Source organism: Schistocerca gregaria, chromosome 5 (assembly GCF_023897955.1).
Source record: "Schistocerca gregaria isolate iqSchGreg1 chromosome 5, iqSchGreg1.2, whole genome shotgun sequence".
Taxonomy (NCBI): Eukaryota; Metazoa; Arthropoda; class Insecta; order Orthoptera; family Acrididae; genus Schistocerca; species Schistocerca gregaria.
The window spans coordinates 560,684,538-560,695,875 of record NC_064924.1 but is presented as its reverse complement, the minus strand read 5'-3'; the positions used below and the strand labels follow the sequence as shown (position 1 = coordinate 560,695,875).

The 11,338-nt window shown below is 44.9% G+C and overlaps 1 pseudogene; it reads left to right on the top strand.

Annotated features, from left to right (window-relative positions):
• Positions 1-6,362: 6,362 nt before the first annotated feature.
• LOC126274606 (5S ribosomal RNA) lies at positions 6,363-6,480 on the top strand (annotated as a pseudogene).
• Positions 6,481-11,338: the final 4,858 nt, after the last annotated feature.

The window sequence follows — 11,338 nt, the reverse complement described above, 5'->3', positions numbered from 1 at the left end:
CTTTGATGTGGTTCAGGGGCGTTGGGAAACGGTCTGTGATCTGACGGTCAGCCATCTGTGATGAAGGAGCCATCCGCAGCATATAAACGTTACAGTTAAAATTACTCGCTTTTTTCTGAGAAAAAAATTATTCTATAATGCAATTAACTATCAAACAATATCACACATTCACTTTCAGACTGTTATGTACGTCCTCTGTCACGGTATGCGGATTGACTGTACCCCAGATGTGAACACTGTGTTTGTTGAAACTTCCTGGCAGATTAAAACTGTGTGCCGGGCCGAGATTCGAACTCAGGGCCTTTGCCTTTTGCGGGCAAGTGCTCTACCATCCGAGCTCCCCAAGCACCACTCATGCCCTGTCCGTTTCATATCAGCGCACACTCCGCTGCAGAGTAAAAATTTCATTTTAGAAACATCCCCCTGGCTGTAGCTTAGCCATGTCTCCGCAATACCCTTTCTTTCATGAGTGCTAGTTCTGCAAGGTTCGCAGGAGAGCTTCTGTAAAGTTTGGAAAGTAGGAGATGAAGTACTAGCAGAAGTAAAGCTGTGGGGGCGGAGCGTGAATCATGCTTCGAGAGCTCAGATGGTAGAGCACTTGCCCGCGAAAGGCAAAGGTCCCGAGTTCGAGTCCCGGTCCGGCACACAGTTTTAATCTGCCAGGAAGTTTCATATCACCGCACACTCCGATGCAGAGTGAAATTTCATACTGTTTGTTTATCATACCACACCGTGGGATATTGCTTCATCAGAAAATGTTAGGTTGTTCTGAAAATTTCCATCCTGCTATAAACGGCGAAGAAAGTCACCAGCGAACTGTATACATTGTGGCTTGTCATCTGGTTTCAATGCGTGCAACACTTGCAAGCGTTGTGGATATCTCTGCTATCGTTTCCGTAGGACTCGGTGCCCAGTCGCTCTAAGGACATGCAACTCTTGCTACATTCTCCGGACAGACTTCTGCGGTGATCGCTGAAAAGCCAACTGTATCAGTTATGTGTTGGCTTGACATCAACTCATCCTGTCTGCATAAAATTCCTGTACCACAGGCGTACCGATTAAGGCGAGGACGCTTGATTCCTACACCGTGTTTAAAAGTTCCATTGTACCTGCTTGTCCCACCTGGTCTGAATAAACCATTCCACACATTAAGTCTTTTTCTTGAACAGTTGTCATTATGCTTCATGCGCGACAACTTGGAACACACGCAAACAGAATTTTGTGAATTTGGCCCACACGTAAGCCAGACATGGTGTGAATAGTGAATTGTTTGGGTGCTGTAACGCACTGAAGATGTAGCGTGCCTTTCGAGACACTTTGTAATAAGAATTTCACTCCACCCAATGTCTTGAGCTCTGTGAGGAGATTTTATCGTATCAAGAGACAACCTGTGTTGCAAACGAATATTACGGAGTGATGTAAACAAGTTTTTTGTGAGGGAATAAACTAACTTGAACCCCGATGGACCGAATGCCTTGAGTTGTATGGAGAAAAAGGTGATAAATTTCGTTTTCTATAAAAAATGTAATCTACTACGTTCTTATATTAAACTTATTAATTCACTTCCGCAGTTTTCAGTAGCCTCGGAGCTGCGATTCTATTAAGTAGTAGAGGACTGAACTTTCTAAATATCTTAAAATACTATGGAAATGTAGAGGCACGCCCTACCAAATTTTCTCGAGACTTTGTAACCTAGAACTACACATCCCACAGGAGCGCGTTTGCTGCATTCAATGACATAACTGCAGTTTACGTTGCGTGATTTGCCCCTTTTTTTCTCTAGGTAAGGTAGGAATAATAAGGTGCAGAATACATGTTGATTTGTGTAAGAGAAAAATTTCCCACGACTGTCATGAAAATACATGGTTTCTGCAGGGACTTTGTGAGGGGGTAGCTGCACCAGAAGTAGACTAGCATCCAAGCTCTGACGGTACGTGCTGAGCATACGGTAGTCCACTCTAAAACAGCACCTCTGCTGAGGGGAGGCAGCTAAACATGCGGCCGAAGACAAGTGCTCGCCTCGCACAAACAGGTGTAACGACTTGATTATCTCTCTGCGCTGCCAGGTCTGTGGCTCGACTCGGCAGAGAGCCCCACACTCCGCCTGCTAGCTGACCCGTCCTTAACAACACGTACGCCGCAGGTACGAGCTCTGGGTGCTGCACCTTTGGTCTCGCCTAGTAAACGGCTGTTAGGAAAGCGCGGCCGGGCATCCGTATAATGTTTCCAAATAACAGTTTTCCAGCGCTGCAAGCAGGCCCCGCCGCTCACGTGATGGAACATGTCTGGCCGCAGAACCGTACGTGCCCGACTCCGGCGGAACTCTGGGGAGCGCGCACGGACCAACTGCGGCCCCTATGACGTCACCCAAGCAGGCTGCTCTCGGCAGCGCAAGGTTTGCGCACTGGCTGCATAAAGAGTAGAACACAGCCGGTGTCGCTTGCGTATAAAACATAACAAGTTTTCCGTCTGTCTGTTAAAGCTTATATTTTTTGGTAGAAAATGCCCGTCTACTTCCCACTAACATCGCCCAACAGTTTGCCAGTACGTGTATTCCATACGTTGTGGAAAGTAAGCAAACTACCTACCTCCGACGGGCTTATCCTCTCGAATGCAGTAAAACCCACTAGAAAGAAGACGAGGGCCTAACTCTCCGTCGACGACGAGTTCATTAGTGGAGGAGAGGAGATCAGTGTTCAACGTCCCGTCGACCACGAGGCCATTAGAGACTAGGATTAAGGAGGAATTTCAAAGGAACCATCCCGGCATTTGCCCGAAGTGATTTAGGGAAATAGGGAAACCATGGGAAACCTATATCACGATGGCCGGATGCGGGCTTGAACCGTCGTCCTTCTGAATGCGAGTCCAGTGTGCTAACCACTTCGCCATTTCGCTCGGTCGAAGTCCTTGAGACGGAAGGATGACGAAGGAAACCGATAGTATCATTTTCAAAGGAACCACCACGGGATTTTTCCTGAGCGATGTGGGGAAACCCCAGAACACATAAACTGAGATGGTCGGACAGTGCACTACTAGCCCTCCACCCCGCCCCCCCCCCCCCCCCCCCCACATCCACTCCCCGAATTCAAAGCCTTTGGGATATCCAACACGCCACCTCGATTAGCTTATTGCGCTCAAAACATTTTCCCGGTTCCAATTTATTCGGGTGGGGGATCAGGCGAAAATTAGAGGATACTGAGTGTAATCTCCCTACTGTCAGTATTTCACGCATCTCAGTTTTTTCCAAGTCCGAAGTACCTCTACGGGCACATGTGTTGTCCTGATGAGATACTTTTTTTGTTTTTGCAATTTACATTTTACCTCACATTTCTTTCATTCACTTGGTAGAGATTGATAGCAAAGCAACTGCCTATTGTTATTCTATGTCTTACAAGACAAAATTTGTGTGCTATTCTGTTGGTACCCTGAGGAACAAGGACGTATGAGAAACTGAAATAAACACTGTTGATGTTCCTGTATGATACTGATTTTATAGTTCTTTGTGAACCGGCTTTTGGCTTTCTAGGCCACCCTCAGGCAAGCTAACGACGTACTCCATACATCAGCGAGAGTTTATAGCTGTACAAACGTTGCTTTTCCAAAGATATCCGACCTTTTACAACTACATACGTTATCTGATCTAAAGTATACGGACACGGTCGCAGGTACAAATCCTGCATGGATGTGTGTGATGTCCTTAGGTTAGTTAGGTTTAAGTAGTACTTAGTCTAGGGGACTGATGACCTCAGATGTTAAGCCCCATAATGCTTAGAGCCATTTTTGAACACCACTATGTAATATGGCACTGCCACTAGGCGTCGTGAGAAGTTGGCTTGTCCGTACAAAAAGAGAAGGGGAACATTTTGTAGTCAGAAAAGAAGCAGTAACAGCACACTGGGTCGGTGATGAGAGCTAGCTGACATCGTGGGAGTATTAGTCATAGGCTGTGTCCTGAGTAACAGCCACATCATGGACATTTCAACCGTCTAAAGCTACTCGAGCCCGCTGTTGGTGATCTGGCTGTGAAGTGGAAACGCGCGGAGACAAACGCTGCTAAACACAGATCTGGCGGATATCATGGACTGACGGACTAGGAATGTCGATCAATGCAGAGAGTGGTTGTAAAAAAGATGGCTGGAAATGAACAGAATTAATCACTCGTGAGTTCCAGACTGCTATTAGAAATCCAGATGGGATAGTGACTGTGAGTAGAGATAAAAGGCGTGGGGTACAAATGTTTATCAGCTCTTCATAAGCCACACATTTCTCTAGACAGTGCTAAGCGACACGTGAGGTGGGGTAAAGAGTGACATCACTGGTCAGTGGATGACTGGAGACGACCGACTTCGAGCGGTGAATCAAGCAATACGCTGTGGCAGTCCTATGGCAAGGTTTGTGTTTGGCGAATGCCTAGAGAACTTTACCTGCCATCACTTGTAGCGTCAACAGTGAAGTGCGGAACGGGTGGTGTTATGGTACGAGGGTGTTTTACCTGGTTGAGCCGATCCCCTAACGATATCCAAAGATACTGAAGGGGCGTCTTGCATTGTGTATTACAATGAGTGAAATTGTGGTTCACACATCTGACTTCACCACGGTCATTAGACGCGTAATAAATTCGGTCGCGTCATCGAAGCCGCCCCACGGTAAGTATTTGTCCGAAATTTTGGTGCGTTTCACTGTGTGCGCGGCACAAGATGTCGCGAATCGGATGCTTCCATGTTTGGGTTCAATACAGGGTTTCCGCCGGGAGTCATTATATTCTTGCAGTGTTTGATCGGTGTATGAAATGTGTTTATTGAACGACTTTGCGAATTTTCGTTTTGATCGATGTACTGTGATGCTTCACCCACACGTATGTAGTCTCCCAACCTTTTGAACTATTGTCACTGTACAGTAGTTTCCTTCTCTCGCACGTGACAGAACACGAAAAACGAAAGCTTTAGTCAAATCAGTGATCCATTTCAAGCGCTTCTGGCGAACAACCACAACCGTTGTATCAAGTTCGTTACCTGACGATGTATCTCTTCAATCTAGTTGTTTCTAATTAAAGATCTCTGCTTTTCTGCCATGTCGTAGTTCACGAGTATCAAATTTTGTGAGTCCTAGTCGCTAGACCACATGCTATCCCCAATTTGCTATCCCTTTGACCACTTAATTTCGAGTCAAAATATGTCTTAGTGCTATGAATTGTACCAGCGTAAAATGGACTACAGACTACAGAAGAATGGCCTCCCGCAAAGAAGCGTTTTGGCTCCAATTCTGTGTAATACATACACGAACGACCAACATATAGCCCCAAACACCAGGAGCTTCTTATATGCTGACGACCTCGCTCTAGCCACCAGACCACAGATTTTGAATCAGTGGAGTACAACCTCACGAATGCCCTTGAAGATCTATCCATATACTACAACAAACCAGCTTAAACCAAACCCTTCAAAGGCCCAAGTGTGTGCTTTTCATTTGAGAAACAAGGAAGACACTCGCAAGCTGAAAATAGTATGGTCGAGGATTGAACTGGAACACTACGAGACTCCAAAATACCTAGGATTTGCACTTGATAGACCTCTCTCTTTCAAAAAGCACTCAATGAAATGCAAGTCGAAAGTCTCCACCAGGAAGAATCTCCTACGGAAACTGGCAGGATCACAGTGGGGTAGTCAACCTGAAACAATCCGGACATCTCTACGACACTTTGCTATTCTGCGGCAAAGTATGCCTGTCCTGTTTGGTATAATTCCACTCATGCCAAACATGTGGACGTAGCTCTTAACGAAACCTGCAGAATTATACCAGATTGCTTGAAACCCACTCCAGACGAATGGCTTTACCACCTCACAGGAATAGCACCACCACCTGTTCGAAGAGAGGTAGCTGCGAACAAGGAAAGACAGGCAGTGGAACACGAAACAACTCATCCTCTGTATGGGTATGAACCGCATCCGCAACGACTGATTTCAAGAAAGAGTTTTCTTAGGACATCGAAGGAACTTTGAACCACTGCTGAAAAATCTAGGGTACAGCTATGGAGGGCTGCGACCTAACTTCCCCCTGGTGGGAAAAGAGTTGTAGAAGCTTTACCTCCAGGCCATTACAGGAAATGGACAACTTGGAAGTCCCTGAACAGACTGAGATACGGGGTTAGACGATCAAAAGTTAACCTGGCAAAATTGGGACACACTGACCCGAATGATACTCGGTGTGGCTGTGGAGAAGAACAGACTGTCCAGCATATGCTTCGGTGTTGATTGTGTCCAGTCTCTTGTACAGGAGATGACCTTCAACAAGCAACAGAAAGTGCACTGGAAGTGGCCAAGTTTTGGTCAAAATTAATTTAATCATAGCTATGTAACATATGTGGCAACGGCCTTGCCGCATTGGATACACCGGTTCCCGTGAGATCACCGAAGTTAAGCGCTGTCGGGTGTGGTCGGCACTTGGATGGGTGACCATCCAGGCCGCCATGCGCTGTTGCCATTTTTCGGGGTGCACTCAGCCTCGTGAGGCCAACTGAGGAGCTACTCGACCAAATAGTAGCGGCTTCGGTCAAGACTACCATCCTAACGACCGGGAGAGCGGTGTGCTGACGCAACGCCCCTCCTATCCGCATCCTCCACTGAGCATGACACGGCGGTCGGATGGTCCCGGTACGCCACTCGTGGACTGAAGACGGAGTGCTTTATGTAACGTATATATACATGTACCTCTATGTACCTGACACGAGAATAATTGTAAGCAGCGTGAAATAAGCGGTCATATAAGCCGCCAGAAAGATTTGATAATGCATGATGTCATTTGTCTTTTTCCATGTTAAATTAGTTACGTTGTCGTTTAACATCAAATCCCGTTGTGTCGTGTAACCATCCTAGCCTCAGAATGCCTGAAAGGAAATCCTTAAATAATCATTAAATCATTCAAGGAATAGAGATCATTAGGCTATGCTGGTACCAAAATGTACATTGTCTGGTTACTGTCCAAGACAAAATGCCAAATACTAATTGAATTAAATCATAACGTCTCTTTCTCTGAGTACGCCACTATCCTTCTGAGTTATCCATTACGTGTTTAAAATATGAGTCACTCATTTTTAGCACTAACTCTTAAATTCAACGCTATTCTCCTGAGTTGTCCATTACGTGTTTAAAATATGAGTCAGTCATTTTTAGCACTAACTATTAAATTCAACTGGTTTTAGAATGTTGTATTTATATCCCTGAGCCGCTTTTTCTACTAAGATTATATGGGGCTAACACATGGTAGAAGGGTGCTTCTGTTATAAGGAAAGATGCCTACGATCTCTCCAAATCAGGTCAAAGAACATATGAAAGAGAATTTTTTAAAAAATGTTACACACCCCAATAACCTGCCACCGTATTTCAGGGAGTGGTCAGGGTGTTCCAATATGTTTCCGGTGGCGAGATTTATATAAGGACCATCCGAAACAAAATAAAACCTAAACAAATGTAGGTACAGAACTTAAAACCTAACTGTTTTCCCCGATAGTCCAATAACTCAGCGTAAATTATTTTCGCGGAGGCTTATTGCCGTTTCATCGAGTAAATTAAAGATGATGCGAAGTGGCCGCACACGTACTCCGGTAGTGGCTTTACACAGGAACCTCCACGACGGCAGCCGTGACTGGCTGATCCTTAAATGGTACTTCAGTCGGGGTGAGCCGTGAGTTGTCAGCAGCTCCAGGACGAAATGGGCTGCGTGAAGCCGCCTGCTGAAACCTGAGATAAGGCGGCGCTGATTGCAGGTAGCGAGAGAACGTGGCCAGATAAGATCTCAGGCGGTAATGGAGAAGTAATTGGGCGGTCCAGCGCCCCCCCCCCCCCCCCCCCCCTACCTTTCCACCAGAGGGCATGGGCTACTGCTCCCGTTGCACGCACTTTCTCAACGCCCAGCGCTTGCGGAAAACTGCGTACTGCTCTTTCAAGAGTGTTACGCAAAGAACTTAGCACAGGGCACTGATACGGGCACAGGTCACAGGTACCTCCATGCCTACATTGTTCTTACCTTAATTACCAAATGTTTCGGATTAAACTATACCAGCATTTCTCATGTTACACAATCTTCTTCTACAACATCGATTTGTGAATCTCTACACGCGATTTTTCACCTGCCACCCTCAGAGCTGTGGATCATGGACATCAGGTAGATTTCTGAAAAGCATTTGATTCAATATCGCAACTACGCTTACAGTCGAAAGTGTGATCATGTGGGATATGGAGTGAAATTTGTCACTGTATTTAGGATTTTTGGGTGGAGAGTCATCGACAGATGCAGAAGTAATTTCACCTGCTCCCCAGGGAACTGTGGTGAGACCCTTACTGCTAACGTTGCATATTAATGACTTTGCTGACAGTATTAACAGTAACCTCAGACTTGACTTTTAGTAGACAATGCAGTCATCTGTAATAAAGTACTGTCTGCAAAACACTGCACAAGTTTTCAGTCAGATCTCATTAGGATACAAAGTTGTGCAAAGACGCAACGTGCTTAATTGTTCAGAAATATAAATCTGAGTACTTCAAGAAAGTAAAAAGCGTAGTATCGTAGGGCTACAGTGTCAACGAGAGACAGCTGAAATCGGTCTATTCGTACTTTGGTGTAACAGTTTGTAGCGATATGAATTGGAATGACTACATAGGCTCGAACGCAGGTAAAGCAGGTGGCAGACATCGGTTCATTCACATAATACTAGGGAAATGCAATCAGTGTACAAAGGAGATTCCATCTTGTTCTCTCGTGCTAGCTAGACTAGAATTTCGCTCAAATACACCGAGCCCATACTACGAGGGGGTGCTGAAAAGTAACCCATCGAAATTTTTTATGTGAAAACTCCTACAGAATTTTAAACAAAACAAACGTTATTAACATTCTACATCTTTATTCTTCATGTCTCCATATTTATTTCTCAATATAGTACCCCTGATGATGAACACACTTCGAACGAGATACCAGTTTGTTGATATCGTCACTGTAGAATGTCTGACTTTGTTGACGGAGCCACGACCTCCAATCTGCTGCATCGCTTTATCACGATCAAAGGGAAATCCCTGCAGGTGTTCTTTAAGTTTTCGGAAAGGGTGAAAATGGGATCCGGCCCAGATTTGTTGAGGAACGACATTAGAAATTTCATAGAGTCGGTATTTGAAGCTGACTCTGTTGCCACCGATATATATCCCGCGTGAAGACATCTGAGATACGAAAAATTAGGTCTCATGCGGTGGCATATAGACAGTCCTTTTTCCCTCGTTCTATCTGCGAGTGAAACAGGTAAGGAAATGAGGTAGATTGCGGAGTATCGATGTAGACGTAAATGTAAATGTAAACGTATGGAGCATGATCGATGACGTTGAACGAAGGCTTCGGATTGTTGTAGACGTCGCAGCGCTCGTGTGTGCTTTAGTATTGTCATGCTGAAGCAGAAGGTGCTTAATGTGTGGAGGAACTCTTCGAATCCGAAACTCGATTACAGTCTGCTGTTTCTCATGCACACCGCCGTGTTACACACTACAGTTCAGAGCCTTCTAGCGGCAGAGGACTGCAGGACATGAAGAATGAAGATGCTAAATGTTAATAACGTTTGTTTTATTTAAATCGCTTTAAGAGTTTTCACATAAAAAATTTGGAGCCATTACTTATCAGCAAGTCGTCGTAAACAGAAGTATCGTATTCAACGTATACATAGAAGCCACATCGGACCTCCAGCTATGAATCAGACGAATGAACAAGAAGCTGTGAAACGTGTTTAGATTGCGAGCATTAAATGGTGTTGAAATTGACGCTTCTTTGACTACACCATTTGTCGTCCTTTTTCGCTAAGCCAAGCGCACGCCCTATTATATGGGCGTATAGGCATAGTCACGTACAACAGCCTACTACAAATCTGATAATTAGAAATATTTTAATTAGATATTGAGATGGGTCAGAAACATGTAAATTTCATTAATCTTGAGTTTGGACCTCCTAATTTCAATATTTTCCATCAAACAACAATGTTTTAAACGAGTTTTACATTCGCTGAAATCTGAACATATAAAGTTAAGATTTTAACAGCATATGGATTTCCGTGTAAAAATATTCTGTAGAACATTCTGTAGAGTTAAGCACTTTGCATATGCTTCCCAAACTACTTTGTTTGTTTTTCTCTAATGTCATGTCCACTGAAATTTTAAACTACGGAGTTAAAATTGTAATATAAATGAATTTTACATAACATCATCGTATGAAACTTATGTTTCATATTTTCAGACTTATCCCAAAAGTTTAGGATTAGGAGTAAGACATTTCTTACTCTTTGGATTTAAGCTACTATCTAGATATTACCGAACCGTATTCTGGTTATAAGGTGATAAATGGTTAGCCAATGTCAAGTGAATACTTCTGCAGTGTACACAGAATAGCCCGACTTACTTCGGACGAAGAGGTGAACTCTTGGGTCCAATCGTGGTACCGTAGGCAGACGCAAAAATTATTTTCTTCATGAAGGCACTGACCGTCTTCTCATAGCGGGATAAATGTATTGACAGTTATGGCTATTAGTTTTTTAATTACAATCAGTTACTTACTTTTTCAACATCTATGGTAGAGGATCCAAGACGTGAAGTGCCCAATTGAGGTGGTTACACGGATTCACGACTGGGTTTAGATCCTCGGCGATTGGTGGCCAGTGGAGTACAGTAAACTGATACTGGTGCTCTTCGAACCACGCAAGTACGCTGTGGGCTGTGTGACACGTTGAATTGTCCTGCTGGCAGATGCCACCATGCCAAGGAAAAACGAACTGCATGTAGATGTGGACGTGGTCCCCATGGATAGATCCATACTTCTGTTCATCCATTGTGCCTTTCAGAATGACGAGATCACCCAGGGATTGTCACGAAAACATTTCCCAGACCATAATGCTCCCTACTCCGGCCGCGACCCTCCAGGCGATTGTTCCAGGGCCGCACACGCCAACAGCCATGTGTCCTATGGAGCGTGTAACATAATTCACATGAAGAGACCACCTTTCGCGACTCAGTGGACTTCTAACCGCAGTACTGGCGTGTAAATTCCAGCCTTCTTCACCGGTGAACGTCAGTCGGCATGGGTGTATGAACCATGTCCCTGCCGCGGAAGCCCACATGCAGCACTGTGCGCTGGACGGTCGGCGAGGAGACAGTGTTGGTGGCCCCTTGGTTCTTATGGGCGGTCAGTTGCTCGACAGTTGCGCATCTGTTCGCCCATAATCGTCTCCGTAGCCGTCGTTAAGCCCTGTTATTTATGGCCCACAGTGCACCACAGTTAACTCACTACTGGTTTTGGACAGCGCCATTTTACCATG